Source organism: Tachyglossus aculeatus, chromosome 3 (genome assembly GCF_015852505.1).
Source record: "Tachyglossus aculeatus isolate mTacAcu1 chromosome 3, mTacAcu1.pri, whole genome shotgun sequence".
In the NCBI taxonomy this organism is placed as follows: domain Eukaryota; kingdom Metazoa; phylum Chordata; class Mammalia; order Monotremata; family Tachyglossidae; genus Tachyglossus; species Tachyglossus aculeatus.
Window position 1 is genome coordinate 52,307,605 of NC_052068.1, and position 19,774 is coordinate 52,327,378.

At 43.7% G+C, this 19,774-nt stretch overlaps 1 protein-coding gene and 1 non-coding gene across 24 annotated transcripts in view; one reads left to right on the plus strand and one right to left on the minus strand.

Annotated features, from left to right (window-relative positions):
- ANK3 (ankyrin 3) overlaps positions 1-19,774 on the plus strand; it is a 710,530-nt gene that overhangs the window by 511,879 nt on the left and 178,877 nt on the right. The gene's annotated exons all lie outside the window — the stretch shown is intronic.
- LOC119926144 lies at positions 19,488-19,623 on the minus strand. Its single transcript, XR_005450048.1, has one exon. It is a non-coding gene; the product is annotated as a small nucleolar RNA SNORA7 (small nucleolar RNA).

Consider the following 19,774-nt stretch of genomic DNA (forward strand, 5'->3'; position numbering starts at 1 on the left):
ACACAGTTCGTGTCCCATGTGGGGCTCCCTGTCGTAATCTTCATTTTCATTATGAGCAGAGAACATGTCTGCTAATTCTGTTGTACTCTACTTTCCTAAGCCGTCAGTACAATACTCTGCACATAGCAAGCACTCAATAAATACCATTGATTAATTGAAGAGGTAACTAAGGAACCAAGAAGTTAAGTGATTTGCCCAAGGTCACACCGCAGACAAGTAGCAGCATCAGGTTTAGAACCCAGGCCCTTCTCACTCCCAGGTCCATGCTGTATCCACCAGGTCATACTGCTTCTCTAACATTTCCATGGTTTTCAAGAAAGGGATTTCTCAAAAAAAGTATTTCAGGCCAAATTGGGTGTAAAGTGAGAGTGCCTGAAAGACCCAAGCATAAGAAATGTCTACTAATTCTGTTGTACTGTACTCTCCAAAACACTTACTGCAGTGATCTGCACAAAGTAAGCATTCAGTAAATACCATTAATTAATTCATGAGGTAATTGAGGAACAAAGAAGTTAAGTGACTTGCCCGTGGTCACACAGCAGGCATGTAGTGGAGGTAGGATTAGAACCCAGGTCTTTAAGAAGCCCAGGCCCGGGCTCTATCCAGTAGGCCACATTATGACTGCCATGGCAAAAGGTTGGGGCACCACTCAGCTACTTCCCCTGTCAGAGAGTAAGGGCAATTTCCCCAACTGCTAATAATGATAAAAATAGTAACAATAAGAATGTTTGTAATACTGGTTAAATGCTTACTTTGTGCCAAACATTGTACTAAGAACTGGGCAAGCTAGAAGATAATCAGGGTGAACACAGGGCTGGCCAGTCCCTCAGGGGGCTCACTGTCTGCCAGTGCTAACCTGGCAAACTGAGTTGGTATTGAATCTCTGACTCTTTAAGATAAGACACTGATGTTCCCAATTAACTTCTGCTTAAATTTTTATTCCCATCCCTACTTTCCCTTTTCTGCAGCCTTTGAGGAAGGCAGGATTAATCAATCAATCATTGGTATCTGTTGGAGAAGTAGCATGGTGTAGTGGGTAGAGCATGGGCCTCGGAGTCAGAAGGTCATGGATTCTAATTCTGCTTCCACCAGGTGTCTGCTTTTGATTGAGGGCTTATTCTGTGCAGAGCACTGTACTAAGCACTTGGGAGATTACAAGGAAAAGGCAGGGAGGAGTTAAGATTTTCTCATCTAGGAAAACGAAAGGAGGACTGCAAGCTTGTTGTGGGCAAGGAATGTGGCTGCCAACTATTGAACTCTTACAGGCTGTTTGTACAGTGTTCTGCACATACTACGCATTCAGTAAACACCACTGATGATGATAATTCAACAGGCAAACAAGGTTTGGCTTCTGGAGGAGATGTGGTTTTGGAAGGGCCTTGAAGATGGGGAGATAGCATTGATCTGCTGGATGTAAAGGAGGAGGGTGTTCCAAGCAGAAGGCTGAGTGTGATCAGGTTTGTGATGAGAGGGAGGTGAGTGAGGCACAGTAAGGAGTTTGGATGACAAAATTGAAGATTGCAATCAGGGCTATAGTGGCACTGGATATTCACTCCATCCACAGCCCCACATATCTGTAGTTTATTTATGTTAATGTCCATCTCCCTCTCTAACTGTAAGCTCCTTGTTGTCTGGGAGTATGCCTACCAACTGTGTTGTACTGTACTCTCCCAAGGTCTTAGTTCAATGCTCTGCACACAGTGAGCACTCGGTAAATACCAGTGAAGAAGAAGAGTCTCATTTGCCTCCAGGACCCTGTTTAATCCTATCATCTTTTATCTTTGGTCTACCCCAGCCCTTTGCATAGTTTTTGGCACATAAGTGCTTAATAAATGCCATCATTATTTTGCCCCAGCAACTCAGCTTGGGATAAAGAATAGAGTGGTCAAGTAGCTGATTGCAAGCAGTGTCAAAAAGAAAAGTAAGTATTTCTCTGCCGACTCAGCTAAAAGGGGTGTGACTTGTCCTCCCTGGGTAATGAGGGCAACAGTACAGAAGCGCATTGCTGAGAGGTTCTGACTGGGTGATGTCAGCTTCTGTTGGGGCTGGTCAGAGAGCATGGCTCGAATTGTTTAGCTGCCTGCATGCAGGGACAGCTGGGAAACTACCCAGATGTCCCTCTCTTGAGTCATTTTGTGAGTGTAAGGAGGGCTCACTTGCATATTAGCTCTCTGACAGATGCAAACCCAGTGTACAAAATGAGCATGCGTAATAGGATCCAACGTTTTCCTGGTTTGGGGGAGAGCTGGATGATTTATACCGTAATCAATTTGATTCCACGAGGGCTCTTTATAGAAAAAGGCAGCTGCAATGATGCTCCGTGATGGGCGGTATATATTAACATAAAGAATTGGGGGTTAAACTGCTGAATGTTTGCATATAGATCCTGCTTTCAACCTAGCCTATAGGAGCTGCAGCAAGCTCATGTGAGGACAGCTTAATACTGCACTGCAGTCTCAGCTTTCTTGGTGAATTCCAGTTTGTTGTTTGGTTTCATACTTCAGGGATGACATTGGCTCCATCCTGTTGCACTCTTGGCTCAGTGCCCTTGGATGGTTTTACAATCCATTCTCGCTCCATTTTAAAGAATGCAGCTGAAGGAAAGCATCGTACTGTAGAAGCCATATTGTTCCATTACATGCCTGAGTATCAAAAGCACCTGAGTAATATGTGGGGGCTGGAATTGTTCCCTTCTGATTGAACGACAGTACTGTGCTTTCCTGGAAAAACCTCCATTCGTCAGTCTTTCAGTAAAATGTATTGAGCACTTACTGTGTGCAGAGTACTGTGTGTCCCATACATCTGAACATATCTTGTACATATCTTTAAATTATACATTATAAATTACTTACTTTATTCATATTAGTGTTTGTCTCCCCCTCTAGACTGTAAGCTTGTTGTGGGCAGGGAACATTTCTGCTAATTCTGTTATATTGTGCTCTTGCATGCGCTTCATTCATTCAGTCACATTTATTGAGTGCTTACTGTGTGCAGAGCACTTTACTAAGCACTTGGGAAGTACAGTTTGCAACAAATAGAGACAATCCCTGCCCACAACAGGTGCTTAGTATAGTGCTCTGTACATAGTAAGTGCTCAATAAATGTGATTGATTGATTGATCTGTTGATGGATAGTTCTGAACAGAAGTTTTCTTTTTCCTTGTTATATTGTACTCTCCCAAGCACTGAGTGCAGTGCTCTGAGCACAGTAAGCACTCAGTAAATATGATTAATTTATTCCTTTTAAATAGCATTTGTCGAGCACTTTTTGGGCCAAGCATTGTATTAAGTGCTAGGATAGATTCAGGTTGGATAATCAGGTTGGATAAAGTCCCCGTCCTACATGGGGCTCCCATTCTAAATAGCAGGGAAATCAGGTATTGCGATTCCGTTGAAAGGGAAAGTTCCAAACCTCCAAAGCAGTAGGGACTTTGTCCTGGCCCTTGATGATGACTCCTAAGTTTGGAAGTTGATAAAGAACCCGGAAGATTAGCAGCCCTGTTGCTCCATACTTTGAGTCCCTGATCTCCATCTGGTATTAGCGATCTATATCTGGAGCTAGGGAAGGAATGATCCCTCCAACTTAAACTGTTTTTTTAAACTTCGTTTGTTAAACTCTTTCTCTGTGCCAAGCACTGTACTAAGCAATGGGGTAGATGCACGATAATCAGACCCACATGGTGCTCACAGTCTAAATACGAGGGAGAACAGGTATTGTTTTAGCTCCCCATTTTGTAGATGAGGAAACTGAGGCACAGAGAAGTTAAGTGACTTACCCAAGGTCACACAATAGAAACGTTGCAGAGCTGGGATTAAAACCCAGGTTTTCTGACTCCCTGGGTTGATTAAACTGTTTTTTCCCCGACTTAATGTGACAGCACCAATGAGATGTTTGGACCGCTTCATTACAGAGGTGAAGATTGGGCAGGTTGGTTTCCGGTTGCCACTAAGATGGGACCCCCATTTGTAATCAGTCAATCCTTCAATCAAAGGTATGCATTGCACACTTCCTGGGTGCAGAGCATCAATCAATCAATCAATCAATCGTATTTATTGAGCGCTTACTATGTGCAGAGCACTGTACTAAGCGCTTGGGAAGTACAAATTGGCATCACATAGAGACAGTCCCTACCGAACAGTGGGCTCACAGTCTAAAAGGGGGAGACAGAGAACAGAACCAAACATACCAACAAAATAAAATAAGTAGGATAGAAATGTACAAGTAAAATAAATAAATAAATAAATAAATAAATAGAGTAATAAATATGTACAACCATATATACATATATACAGGTGCTGTGGGGAAGGGAAGGAGGTAAGACGGGGGGATGGAGAGGGGGACGAGGGGGAGAGGAAAGAAGGGGCTCAGTCTGGGAAGGCCTCCTGGAGGAGGTGAGCTCTCAGCAGGGCCTTGAAGGGAGGAAGAGAGCTAGCTTGGCGGATGGGCAGAGGGAGGGCATTCCAGGCCCGGGGGATGACGTGGGCCGGGGGTCGATGGCGGGACAGGCGAGAGCGAGGTACAGTGAGGAGATTAGCGGTGGAGGAGCGGAGGGTGCGGGCTGGGCAGTAGAAGGAGAGAAGGGAGGTGAGGTAGGAGGGGGCGAGGTGATGGAGAGCCTTGAAGCCCAGGGTGAGGAGTTTCTGCCTGATGCGCAGATTGATCGGTAGCCATTGGAGGTTTTTGAGGAGGGGAGTAATATGTCCAGAGCGTTTCTGGACAAAGATAATCCGGGCAGCAGCATGAAGTATGGATTGAAGTGGAGAGAGACACGAGGATGGGAGATCAGAGAGAAGGCTAGTGCAGTAGTCCAGACGGGATAGGATGAGAGCTTGAATGAGCAGGGTAGCAGTTTGGATGGAGAGGAAAGGGCGGATCTTGGCAATGTTGCGGAGCTGAGACCGGCAGGTTTTGGTGACGGCTTGGATGTGAGGGGTGAATGAGAGAGCAGAGTCGAGGATGACACCAAGGTTGCGGGCTTGTGAGACGGGAAGGATGGTAGTGCCGTCAACAGAGATGGGAAAGTCAGGGAGAGGACAAGGTTTGGGAGGGAAGACAAGGAGCTCAGTCTTCGACATGTTGAGCTTTAGGTGGCGGGCGGACATCCAGATGGAGATGTCCTGAAGGCAGGAGGAGATGCGAGCCTGGAGGGAGGGGGAGAGAGCGGGGGCAGAGATGTAGATCTGGGTGTCATCAGCGTAGAGATGATAGTTGAAGCCGTGGGAGCGAATGAGGTCACCAAGGGAGTGAGTGTATATTGAGAACAGAAGGGGACCAAGTACTGAACCTTGGGGAACCCCCACCGTAAGAGGATGGGAGGGGGAGGAGGAGCCTGCAAAAGAGACTGAGAAAGAACGACCGGAGAGATAAGAGGAGAACCAGGAGAGGACGGAGTCTGTGAAGCCAAGGTCAGATAACGTGTGGAGGAGAAGGGGGTGGTCCACAGTGTCAAAGGCAGCTGAGAGGTCGAGGAGGATTAGGACAGAGTATGAGCCGTTGGATTTGGCAAGCAGGAGGTCATTGGTGACCTTTGAGAGCGCAGTTTCCGTGGAATGAAGGGGACGGAAGCCAGACTGGAGGGGGTCGAGGAGAGAGTTGTTGTTGAGGAATTCTAGGCAGCGCGTGTAGACAACTCGTTCAAGGAGTTTGGAAAGGAATGGTAGGAGGGATATGGGACGATAACTAGAAGGTGAGGTGGGGTCAAGAGAGGGTTGAGCATTTAAGAAGCAGTGTGGTCTAGTGGAAAGACCACAGGCCAGGGAGTCAAAAGACCTGAGTTCTAATCCCAGCTCTGCCACTTTTCTGTTGTGTGACCTTAGGTAAGTCACTTAACTTTGCTGTGCCTCAGTTTCCTCATCTGGAAAATGGGGAGCTAAAAAATGCCCGTTCTCCCTCCTATTTAGACTGTGAGCCCCATGTGGGGCCTGATTATCATGTACCTACCCCATCGCTTAGTACAGTGCTTGGCACATAGCAAGAACTAAACAAATGCCATTATAATTATTGTTATTATTGTTACTGAGCTATTGGGAGAGTACAATATAACATAGGTGGTAGACACGTTCCCCACCCACAAGGAGCTAAAAGTTTTAGCTTCAGCTTAGAATCCCATTTCTCCATAAGGGGAAACTCATCTTATTTCATGGGTATCGGAAGATCCAATCATGATCCCGCATGATTCCAGCATGATTATATTTCTGAAACACATCCTCGACCTTAAAAATATCAAATGAAGATGCTTGGTTTTTTAGCGGTTGTTTTGATGAACTAGGTCCCTTTGCTGATGTTTTCCGACTTACTCAATCTTATTTCATTCAGTCGGATTTATTGAGGACTTACTGTGGGCAAAGCACTGCACTAAGTGCTTGACCCCTGAGTCATTGTGATGACTTGCAGTCTGAATTGTACAGGAGAACGAAGTGTCCAGAGAAGACTTCTAGAGTCTAGAGTCCAGCTCCATGAATTTAGAGCACCTGTAAGGACAAATGAACTGGAGAATGGCTTCCAGCCAGACTGGGATGGATGAGTGGGGATAAGGATGGGGGAAATTGAAATCTTTCCCAGAAAGAGCAACATCAGCTTTAAGATGGTGGGCCTTGCCAGTTTTGCTCCTGCTTTCAATTCATTTCCTGATCCGCAGGAAAAAAGATGACGGGCAACAGAAGAGGTAATTTTAAATGGTTTTTTTTGAAAAAGGTCATCACATATGTCAAGCTTTAAACATGCTCCCACTAATGTTTCTCAAGGAGGATAAAGGAAATGAGAGGTGTCAGGCCTGTAGAAGAACACACTTGGGGTAGCAATTGTTTGTTGATGGAATGTTATGGGAAAAAGGTATATTGATCTAGCCTTCCTTCTTGAATCCATGACTCACTTCCAAAGAAATTATTCACGGAAGGAATGTGAAGCAAAAGTAGCCAATAAAATGTAAACCCAGTAGTGGGAACCTTGAAGATTGTTAGAGAACTAACAATCCTGAAAGCTCACCTCCTCCAGGAGGCCTTCCTAGACTGAGCCCCCCTTTTCCTCTGCTCCTCTGCTCCTTCCCATTGCCCCTACTCCCTCCCTCTGCTCTACCCCCCTCCCCACCCCACAGCACTTGTGTATATATGTACATATTTATTATTCTATTAATTTTATTAATGATGTGTATATATCTATATATACTTCATGCTGCTGCCCCATACTTCATGCTGCTGCCCGGACTATCTTTGTCCAGAAATGCTCTGGGCATATTACTCCCCTCCTCAAAAATCTCCAGTGGCTACCAATCAATCTGCACATCAGGCAGAAACTCCTCACCCTGGGCTTCAAGGCTGTCCATCACCTCGCCCCCTCCTACCTCACCTCCCTTCTCTCCTTCTACAGCCCAGCCCGCACCCTCCGCTCCTCCGCCTCTAATCTCCTCACCGTATCTCGTTCTCGCCTGTCCCGCCATCGACCCCCAGCCCACGTCATCCCCCGGGCCTGGAATGCCCTCCCTCTGCCCATCCGCCAAGCTAGCTCTCTTCCTCCCTTCAAGGCCATACTGAGAGCTCACCTCCTCCAGGAGTCCTTCCCAGACTGAGCCCCTTCCTTCCTCTCCCCCTCGTCCCCCTCTCCATCCCCCCATCTTACCTCCTTCCCTTCCCCACAGCACCTGTATATATGTATATATGTTTGTACATATTTATGACTCTATTTATTTATTTATTTATTTTACTTGTACATATCTATTCCATTTATTTTATTTTGTTAGTATGTTTGGTTTTGTTCTGTGTCTCCCCCTTTTAGACTGTGAGCCCACTGTTGGGTAGGGACTGTCTCTATATGTTGCCAATTTGTACTTCCCAAGCGCTTAGTACAGTGCTCTGCACATAGTAAGCGCTCAATAAATACGATTGATGATGATGATGATGATCTATAATTCTATTTGCTTATGTTGATGCTATTGATGCCTGTGTACTTGTTTTGTTTTGTTGTCTTTCTCTCCCCTTCTAGACTGTGAGCCTGTTGTTGGGTAGGGATTGTCTCTATTCGTTGCCAAATTGTACTTCCCAAGCACTTAGTCCAGTGCTCTGCACATAGTAAGCACTCAATAAATACGATTGAATGAATGAATGAATGAAGGGGGTTGAATGAAGAACACTTCTATTTTGGATTTCAAAACCAAGTCAGAAGTGTTGCTTCCCAGAATGCATTGACTATTTGTGTGTGATTGTGTATGTCAGAGAAGCAGCATGGCTCGGAGGAAAGAGCACAGGCTTTGGAGTCAGAGGTCATGGGTTTGAATCCCGGCTCCACCAATTGTCAGCTGTGTGACTTTTGGAAAGTCACTTAACTTCTCTGGGCCTCAGTTACCTCATCTGTAAAATGGGGATCAAGACTGTGAGCCCCACATGGGACAATCTGATCACCTTGTAACCTCCCCAGCACTTAGAATAGTGCTTTGCACATAGTAAGTGCTTAACAAATGCCATCATTATTATTATTATTATCCTGAGAAGGGTGGTGGTGTGGGTGCACTTCTGTTCTAGGGGTCACTGATTCATCATTGTTTGAGTACTGAAAAAGGAAAAAAAAAAGCAAGGAATTAGATGTTCTAGCTTTTTCTTCATCTCTAAACCTTTCTCTTTGGTTACATGCACGGCTCACTGATGTAAGAACAGGCCCTGAATGAAATGTATAAATCCCATTTTAAATCTGTGAAATAGTATTCTGTTGTAGGATTGTTTATTGTACCATCTTTCATTTACATTTCAAAGGAGAATGTAAATAGGAAAGTATTTGAAACTCTAAGCATCTCATTTTTTTTCAAGCCAGACAAAACCAGAAGGGGCTTGTGTGTTGCATAGCATAACAGTACAGTAAGTACCCTGGCATACTTATCTGCATATTTAATCATTAAAAATGGGAACGTAATCAGTTCCTGTTGTTCTGCCTTCTAGAGTGCTGCATGCTCCTTAGAGCAATCAGATTTGAAATTGGAGGTTCAGAGTCATTCATTCAGTTGTATTTATTTAGCACTTATTGGGTGAAAAGCACTGTACTAAGCACTTGGGAGAGTACAATTTGACAATAAACAGAAACATTCCCTGCCCACAACAAGCTTACAGTCTAGAGGCAAAGACAGACATTAATATAATGTTCATAAGTGCTGTGAGGCTGAGAGTGGGGATGAATGAAGGGAGCAAGTCAGGTTGATGCAGAAGGGAGAGGTAGAAGAGAAAAGGAGGGCTTAGATTATCAGAATAGTGATTTATGGGAATCACCCAGGATTTGCTTAGAGCACAAGTGTGGGTGTCTCTATGTATATATGTAGGTAGCAGACCATGTTTGTGACCATTGCCTCTCTCTCTCTCTCTCTCTCATTCATTCATCATTCAATCCTATTTATTGAGCGCTTACTGTGTGCAGAGCACTGTACTAAGCACTTGAGAAGTACAAAAGCTGCGTGGCTCAGTGGAAAGAGCCCGGGCTTGGGAGTCAGAGGTCATGGGTTCAAATCCAGCTCCACCACTTGTCAGCTGTGTGACTTGGGCAAGTCACTTAACTTTTTGGTGCCTCAGTTACCTCATCTGTCAAATGGGGATTAAGACTGTGAGTCCCAGGTGGGACAACCTGATTACCTTGTATCCCCCCAGTGCTTAGAACAGTGCTTGGCACATAGTAAACACTTTACAAATGCTAGTAGTAGTAGTAGTAGTAGTAGTAGTCGTAGTAGTAGTAGTAGTAGTATTACATGTCGGCAACATATAGAGACAGTCCCTACCCAACAATGGGCTCACAGTCTAGAAGGGGGAGACAGACAACATAACAAAACACAAGCACACACACACGCCCACACACACACACCCATATCTGTTTATGCAGCTGAACCAAAGTTCCAGAGGAGGAAAAAAAAAAACCCTAATAAGAGTGTGGCCAGAGGGCAGGCAGGCTCAGGTGGTCCCGGAGTGGAAAGATCTGAATTTGGGAACCTTCCCTAAAATGCAAGTTCTCCACTGCAAAGTCCTGCCCTATGGTGGAAAAAAGACAAAGGTTGAAGAGTTTCATATCTTTGGGGGTATTCTGACCTTTCATTAGGGAGGAGGCAACCAGAACTTGAGTCAAGGCAAAACTTCTGCATCCTTCTGAAACATGAAGGGTTTTCAGTCTCATCCACCATCACAACCATCTTGTAGGCCAGGAGGGTCACAGATGGGGAAAGTGAAGTCCACAGAGTTTTAGGTGACTTGATGTGGATTGGGTCTGCCTAGGAGAAAATTGTGTTCTGGGCCCAGATTTGCACAGGGTTAATATAATGTTGAGGGCCAGCCTAGAATTAGCAGGGATTGTTCAACCCAGATGAGGGACATGTAGTAATAATAATAATGATAATAATAATAATAATAATAATAATAATAATAATAATAGTACTTGTTAAGTCCTTACTGTGCATCAAGCACTGGGGTAGATACAAGTCCATAGTAATAATAACAATAATGATGGTATTTGTTAAAGTGCTTACTATGTGCCAAGCACTGTTCTAAGCACTGGGATAGATTCAAGCTAATCAGGTTGTCCCATGTGGGGTTCACAGTCTTCATCCTCATTTTACAGATGAGGTACCTGAAGCACAGAGAAGTTAAGTGACTTGCTCTAGGTCAGACAGCAGACAAGTGGCAGAGCCAGGATTAGAATCCACAACCTCTGACTCCCAAGACTGTGCTCTTTCCACACACGCTGCTTCCCTCAGGTTGGACACAGTCCCTGTCCCCATGGGACTCACACTCTCAATCCCCATTTTAAAGGTGAGGGAACTGAGGTCCAGAGAAGTGAAGTGACTTGCCCAAGGTCACCAGCAGACTAGTGGAAGAGCTGGGATTAGAACTCGGAGCCTTCTGACTCCATGTCTGTGGAGCTCCATCCCACAAGCCCACCTCGAGACCATCCCAGAAACGTTGCTGGCAGCTTTCACTCCCTTTCCACCAACCCATCTGTTTCCATATTTGCTATCCTGTGGAGTCTCAAAGTGGACTCACAACTTCAGATGAGCCAGTGACATGTTTTAAGGAGGGAATGAGAGGGGTGTCCCTGCTCCTGGCTGGTCAGATTGGAAGAGATTAAGCCAGGGGTTAGTTCCTGGAGTGCAGAGATTGTGTCTTCTAACTCCAGCACTTAGTACAGAGAAGCAGCATGGCTCAGTGGAAAGAGCACAGGCTTGGGAGTCAGAGGTTGTGGATTCTAATCCCAGCTCTGCCATATGTCTTCTGTGTGACCTTGGGCAAGTCACTTAACTTCTCTGTGCCTCAGTTACCTCATCTGTAAAATGGGGATTAAGACTGTGAGCCCCACGTGGGACAACCTGATCACCTTGTATCCCCTCCAGCGCTTAGAACAGTGCTTTCCACATAGTAAATGCTTAACAAATGCCATTATTATCATTATTATTATTATTGCAGTGCCTGACACATAGTAAACACTTTGCGAATGCGATTAAAGAAATACAAAACTCGTTTGTACTCTCCCAAGTGCTTAGTACAACTATCTCTGTGGAATAGTGGTTTATGTCTATTAGCTCATGAAGTCATGGATCATTTCTACCCACTGTATTGTACCCTCTCGAGTGCTTAATATAGCACACAGTTAACACTCAAAAAATACCATTGTATGATTGATCGATTGATTGATCGATTGATTGACACCCCCCCCCCCCCCCCCCCGCTTCCCCATCAGCCTATTACAGGAAGGAGATAAACCACTGAACTTTGAACCAAAGGAAAAAGAAGGCTAGAGTTAATGACGACTCTAATGGCCGTAGTTTCATCTTTATATCTCACACTGCTCCTTCTGTTACCCACAATACTTTGCTTCAGGAAGCACCCAGGTAAACATCACCTTAAATTAGACTTGAATGAAGAAATATAACCACCAATAGTCAACTCTGTCTCCCCGCCCCTCGAGAACCAACCCACGGTTTGAAATAATTTAAGGCACTGCCCAGTGTGGGAGGATAAAGGTGTATTGCTACTCTGAGAACTAATTTATACGGCTTCAGAGTTGTACATGTATCCCAGTGCTCTCTCCAGAACTGCCCTTGGTCTCTGACTAGATGGGAGTAGATTGGTAAGGACAGCTATCTCCAGTCTTGCCTATCTTCCTTTATCCAACTTTCTAAACAGGTTTTCATAAAGGAAAAATAGTTTGGTATTTCTCAGACTCAGAATAAAGCAAGAGCCGAATTGCTAGTGGCAGACAGACAGTCTCTGAGTGATTCCAACACCATGTGCTCTTGGAAAATGTGGCTGTGAGTTTGGGTCTCCAAACACAACCTTCCCAAAACCCCACCAACTGGATCCCCACATGGAACAGACATAATAATAATAATAATATTAACGGTGGTATTTGTGAAGTGCTATGTGCCAAGCACTGTTCTAAGTGCTGGGGTAGATACAAGGTAATCAGGTTGTCCCAAGTGGGGTTCACAGTCTCAATCCCCGTTTTACAGATAAGGTGCCTGAGGCACAGGGAAGTTAAGTGACTTGCCCAAAGTCACACAGCTGAATAGTGACGGAGCCGGGATTAGAACCCATGACCTCTGACTCCCAAATCCAGAACCTAGTCCTGCCCTAGCCTCACTCCTGCCTGGGACAATGCTGGTACCTTTATGGGTACCAAGCCCAATTAAGTGGGTCTAGACTGAAATGGAAGGGGCCCATCACTCACTGTGGTTTAGTCATGGCACAGGTCCCATCCAAACTGAGGGGCCCTGGGAGGCAGTGTGTGGCCTATTGGCAAGAGCATGGGCTTGAGAGTCAGAGGACATGGGTTCTAATTCCAGCTCTGCTGCTTGTCTGCTGTGTGACTTTGGACAAGTCACTTAACGTCCCCGTGCCTAGGTTGCCTCATCTGTGAAATGGAGATTAATGATGATGAGGATGATGACGGTATTTGTTAAGTGCTTACTATGTGCCAAGCACTGTACTAAGCATCGGGGTAGATACGTGCAAATCAGATGGGACACTGTCCCTGTCCCACGTAGGGCTCACAGTCTCAATCCCCATTTTACAGATGAAGTAACTGAGGTGCAGGGAAGTGAAATGACTTGCCCAAGGTCATACAGCACACAGTGGTAGAGCCAGAAGTAGAACCCATTACCTTCTGACTCTCAGGCCCATACTGTATCCACTACACCATGCTGCGTGAGTCCCATGTAGAGCAGGGACTGTGCCCAGATTGATTATCTTGTATCTACTCCACTGCTTAGAACAGTGCTTGGCACATAGTAAGTGCTTAACAAATACCAAATTAACGTGACTCAGGCTCTGCCAGATTGTTTCTGGGACACACAGTCCTCCTCAGGTACAATGTCCTGAACAGAGTCAGTCAGTCGTATTTACTGAGCACTTACTTTATGGAGAGCATTTATTCATTCAATCATATTTATTGAGTGCTTACTGTATGCAGAGGACTTAGTGCTTGGGAGAGTACAATATGGCAGTATAATAGACAAATTCCCTGCCCACAACAAGCTTACCACATAGGGGTTAAGATCAATATTGATCGATCGGTCTTCTGCCTTCATCAGTGAATGGCCTTGCCTTTTCTAACTGTTTGAGAGACCCCCATTGTCTTTCAGTTTATAGGCCACACAGCTCGCTCCTCCTCAGCCTCAAAGGCTCCAGCTAACTTTGAACTGGAAAACACACTCCTTTATTGAAGAACAAAGGCAGAGGTTCTCACTACATTTTTTGTTTTTTTTCCAGTTTGCTCAGAGCTTTCAGTTCTCGACAGTGAGACTATGGGGATTTCTCTAAAGGGTTTGGAAGTAAGGGGAGAAATTTTGCCCAAAAGTAATTAACTATTTGCAGAGAGATGCTCCTTGGAGATGTTAGGGGCTGTAGAGTGGAGAACTGCTTAATTTTACTGTTGCTTTCTGTGGTTGAGTTTTGCTTTCTGAGTCTGTAGTGGACCTGCCACTGTGAAACTCTCTCAGAAAATTGGCCACATTCTTTAGAGGGCTTTTAAATGCGTTGATCTATTTTGGGTGTTGGCTAATGATGCTGGTCATATCGCTGCCATACTCAGCAATTGTAGATTGTTCCTGGTGAGGGGCCACATAGTACCCCTGAGCACAGCTTCAGTGTTTATTTTGGAACTGGAAGAAGTGCTCAGTGTTGAGGTGATAAGTGTGTTGACAGTAAACTGGAGCAGTTTTCAAGCAAGCAACTTCATTTCAAAACAAAATTAACTCAAACACATCAAGAGCACCTGCTTTCATTCTTTGGCATGTTTGAAATTTCAGAAGAAAGCTAAGTTTCAAAGGAGAGAAAGGGGTATCATTTTAAAATTCACTGAGTTCAAAAACTTTACAGATTAATGTACTTTGGGTGGAAAAGATGTCATTTTTTCCCTCAGAATCATAGACTTGGTAATTAGTTCTCTTAATAAAAATCCTTTTTATTGTAGTTGTCCAAAAATGAATTTCTATAAAGGTGAAGATTATCAAGGAAAGCTATAACATGTCTCTCAGTGAATATACCTGTACTATACCTCTAGATTGTAAGATCATTGTGGGCGGGGAATATGTCAGTTATTTGTTATGTTGTATACTTCCAAGTGCTTTACACATATGATTATTTAGATATACCTCTTCAATTATAATAGAATTATATTAAGAAGCATAGGAACCTTCAAAAATAGTATGTGCTTCCATCATTTGTGTTTTTTTCAAACATATAATTGAGATCTCAAGGCTTAATTATAAGATCTCTGTTTTCTCTGTTTATAATTTATTTAGAGTGCACCTATTAAGAGCTGAGTGGCCTAGGGGAAGTAATACAGGTCAGGGATTCAGTGGACCTGGGTTCTAATCCCAGCTCCACGACTGGCCTGCTGTGTGACCTCGGGCAAGTAACAACTTCTCTGTGCTCTAGTTTTCTCATTTGTAAAATGGGAATTCATTACCTGTTCGCCCTCCAACTTAGGCTGTGAACCCCATGTGGGATATGAACTTTGTCCAACCTGAATATCTGTATCTGCCCCAGCATTTAATACAGTGCTTAACAACAAAATAAACATGTAACAAATACAAATACCACAGTTTTTTGTGATTGAAAATTATCTGTAAGGATGCCATATATGTTTTCTCTTAAAAAGATGTGTCAATCATTATCATAGTAATAATTGTGGTATCTTTTAAGCACTTACTATGTATCAGGCACTGTACTAAGCTCTGAGGTGAATACAAGCAAATCAGGTTGGACACAGTGCCTGGCTCACGTGGGGCTCACCATCTCAATTCCCATTTTACAGTTGAGGCACAGAGAAGTGAAGTGACTTGCCCAAGGTCACACAGCAGATAAGTGGTGGAACCAGGATTAGAACCCGTGACCTTCTGACTCCCAGGCCCGTGATCTATCCACTATGCCATGCTGCTTTCCCATCAGTCAATCAAGCAGTAGTATTTTTGAGTGTTTACTGTGTGCAGAGTATTGTACTAAGCACTTGGGAAAGTACATTACAAGAGGGTTGATAGACATGTTCCTTGCCCACAAGGAGTTTACAGTCTAGAACTGAGTTCTGAGCTTTCTAATTAAGGATTTATAAATTGTTCCTATTTTCAGTCGATCCTGCTTTCCTCTCAGGCTATTCTATTATTCCTTGTATCTCCCCCATCACTGATCTCTAGCTCACACCTTCCCCTGCACCCAGAACTTCCTGTATGACAGACCACAGCTCTACCCTTCTTCAGAGCCCCTCTAAAATCACAAGTTGATTTCTAAGTTCTCTATTTTCTATCCTCCTCCAACTGCCGCGTCAGCTCTTTTGCACCACCTAAGCAATTAAGCACTCTCAACCTGCCAAAACACTTACGTACTTACCTCACATACCTATTAAGCACTAATTTATGTACTCACCCCCTTTTCTGTCTTTCTCCTATCTGTAAGTTATATTACAGTCTGTCTCTCTCACCAACTGTAAATTCCTTGTCGACATGGTGTGACATTACCAGGTTCTCAGTCCCAAATCCCAGCTGAAATAGCCCTCGGAGTCACTTGAGTAACATCTAGACTCTGGGTAGCCTCCCCTGGATCTTAAAGACTTCCAAATCCAGCCTCTCACGATCATCAGGTTGGCCACCTTCTGCCCAGTATACCCCAAATATACACCTCTATCACTACTCCTCTTCTGAAACCCGGGTGTCTCCCCACAAGGCGAAGAGGTCATTGGGGACTAGACTGTCTCCCTCCCCGCTTCAGTCCCAGGCCTGGCTATAGAATCTTGTGAAAAAAGTATTTCCTTGCCCTTTCCCAGCTTTCCAGCTCCCAGCTGGGTGTCTTCTAGGCACTCAGACCTCCTCTTCCAGCCCTATCCTAGCCAGACACCAGGATCAGAGTTCTCAATAACATTGAAGAGTATTCTTTATCCAGTAACAATAGAAAGAATTCTGCTTCAAATTAACTTTCCTTAGGTCTGCTACTTTGGTCCTTTCCCTGCTTCTCTTGGGCACCCAGGTTCCAGTCTCCCCCTTTCTGAATCCTTCATATGTCAGTGTCCTTTCTGCCCCTCAGAGGCAGGAATGTTGCTCCTCTAGAGTCCCAGCTGAGGGGCCGTAAACCTTTAGGGGTACCCTAACCCTCACCTGGGATCATCTCCAACCACTCTCTGTGCCCCGTGTCTGTCCAGGATCATAGCAACAAGATTTTCCTGTGTTCTGCTCTTCCAGGCTAACAGTTCGTAACCTCCCACATTAAGAAGGCCAAGGGTCTTCTTCCCCAGCTACCTGGCTCCCCTGCCTTCTCTGCCTCCCCATCTTCCCTCTGATGGGCCTGCTTCCAATATCTCTTTTTAAAGCATGAGTTACATTGCCCTCAGGGAGTGATTCTCCTGGTTTCCTCTTCCCCTTCCAGAATGTCAGGGCTAATCGGACTGACCATCAAAACCTAACTCATCAATTAGTCAATAGTACTTAATAATAATTACGGTATTTGTTAAGCGCTCACTATGAGAAGCAACGTGGCTTGGTGGCTAGAGCATGGGTCAGAAGGTCATGGGTTCTAATCCTGGTTCTGCCACATGTCTGCTGTGTGACCTTGGGCAAGTCACTTCACTTCTCTGGGCTTCAGCTACCTCATCTGTAAAATGGGGATTAAGAGTGTGAGCTCTATGTGGGACAGGGTCTGTGTCCAACCTGACTAATTTGTATCTACCCCAGTACTTAGAACAATGTTGGTACATAATAAGCACTTAACAAGTACTATTATTATTGTTATTATTATGTGCCAGGCACATTTTACTAATTCCATTATATTTTCTCAAATCGTTAATAGAGTGTTCTGCGGACAGTAGGTGCCCAGTAAATATTATTAATTGATTGCTTGATTTGGTTGATTGCATCAGACACCAGAGAGATATTAATTCCTTTAAAAGAAATACAAAGCAAATCATTTATCTGATGATAAGCTTTTTTACTTAGCTATTTCCTCCTCATTTTAAATACTAGGCCTCCTGGACCAGGTATTCTAGCTGTGAACAGTAACTTGGAAACAAGAGTCTGACAACCTTGTTCAGATTGTCTGTTCCATTTGGAACATCTGCGTTAACCATTCTAGGTATATATGTACCTGAACAATTTTTCCAGTGATGGAAGGCCTATGGGCATCTTTTCTCACCTGGGAAATTCTGCACGTTTGCCCTTTCCCGCCCTCCTCTTTCATTCTTATCCCAATCACCGAGCACATAAAGAACATTTCCCTAGAAACTTTCCAATACAAAACCAAAAAAAATCCAACAATAAAACCCCACTATAGCTAATTTAGAAATAGATTGAAAAATTGCAGAATACTGGTAAAATTATAATCTGTCCTAAAGGGATTGAAAAAATATCATTTTTGCCTTTTGGGGTTACTCAGAACTTTGTAACTAAATGATGAAAATGAGTCACGTGGAATATTCCAAGCATAGTGCCTTCACACAGAGATAAATATGTGTGTGTGTGTGTGTACACATGTGCATTCCTTCTGTCTCTCTATCTCTCTTTGTCTCTCTTTCTCCCCTTCCCCACTTCCTCTCTTTCTTTCCATTCAATCCCTTCTAATATATGTCTATTAGATTCAAGTCTTGTCATGGTTTGAGCTGTGTGAGTGGTAAATCCCTAGAGCAACAATGAGGTATTCTAAGTTTTAACAGGCTCTCGATTTAATTTGTTGGTGGTAAGAGAATAACGTGACTGGTAATAACACAGAAGTAATGATTGCAAGAGTTATTTAGTACTTTGTTTACTTGAATGGAATTGCAGAGTTCTGCAGCATTTTATTTTATGACTGACTACTGTGGTCATTAATGCTATACTACATTCTAAGGAGGAATAATAACGTTCTTAGGGTGACTTAAAAACCTTCCAGCCATGCTGCACTATTCAAGGAATCAAAGTTATTTTCAAAGAAATTTGTTTTGTACTGCAGTAAAACATCTTCAGGCATTCCTCTGTTTTACCATTCTATCTGAAGAACAAAGAGAGAATTTTGTGGAGGATCAAAGACCTAAAAATATGCTGAGTGATAGAATGTGGCAGTTCAGAACTTTACATTAGAGAGGTTGGTGCCAGAGAATTGTAAATGATGATGTGCAGCCAAACTTTGACATTAATGGGAGTTTGTCTGAGCTCTAACTCAAAACTTTCAGGGCAAATGTAGAACTTCACTTTTTATATTGTTTTAGAATCTATCTGTAAGGGACCAAAATGCTTTGATAGTTTTTGGTTAGGTCACAAGTTAAAGACTACATAATATCAGTAACTCATTTATTTCCCACCCACTTTAACTTTATTTCTTGAATTATGTGTACCTAAATTTGAATACTAAAATTTTGCTAAAATGTTATCTATACTTATCTACCACGGATTGAAGCAAACTAAGAATAATAAAATACTATGGTTCACTGATGTTTGTAGGTACAGAATACATAGAATATTTGGAATGAATATTATTGAATTGAGTATCTCAATGAAGTTTTTAAATGTCTAAAGGAGATTTTGCAATAAGCAGCATGGCCTAGGAAATAGAGCATAGGCCTGGGCATCATAAGAATCTGGGCTCTAATCCCAGTTCCATCACTTGTCTGATCTGTGACCTTGGGAAAATCACTTAATTTTTCTGTACCTCAGTTACCTCATCCACAAAATGGGGATAAGACTTGTGAGCTCCATGTGGGACATGGACTGTGTACAACCTGATTATCTTGTATCCAACATGGCTGGAAAGTTTTTAGTACAGTACTTGGCACGAAGAAAGTCCTTCTTGTCTTGCCTTATGCCATCGAGTTGTTTCTGACCCATAGCGGCACCACAGACACACCTCTCCCAGAACGCACCGCTCTCCATCTGCAATTGTCTGGTAGTGGATCCATAGAGTTTTCTTGGTAAAAATACAGAAATGGTTTACCATTGCCGCCCTCTGCGCAGTAAACTCGAGTCTCTGCCCTCAACTCTCTCCCATGCCGCTGCTGCCCAGCATGGGTGAGTTTTGACTTGTAGCAGATTGTCTTCCACTCGCTAGCCTCTGGCCAAGCTAGGAATGGAATGGGTAGGCCTCTGCTTGACTCTTCCTCCCATAGTCGAGACTGGTAGAGTACTGGAAACTCTCCAAGTGTGATCCTGAAGTACCATAAAACGACACTATATGACTGAGACTTGAATCTACTATAGAAGGCACATCTGGTTTCTTGACCAATTTTGCTTGTGCCATCTAATCAATCAATCGTATTTATTGAGCACTTACTGTGTGCAGAGCATTGTACTAAGCGCTTGGGAGAG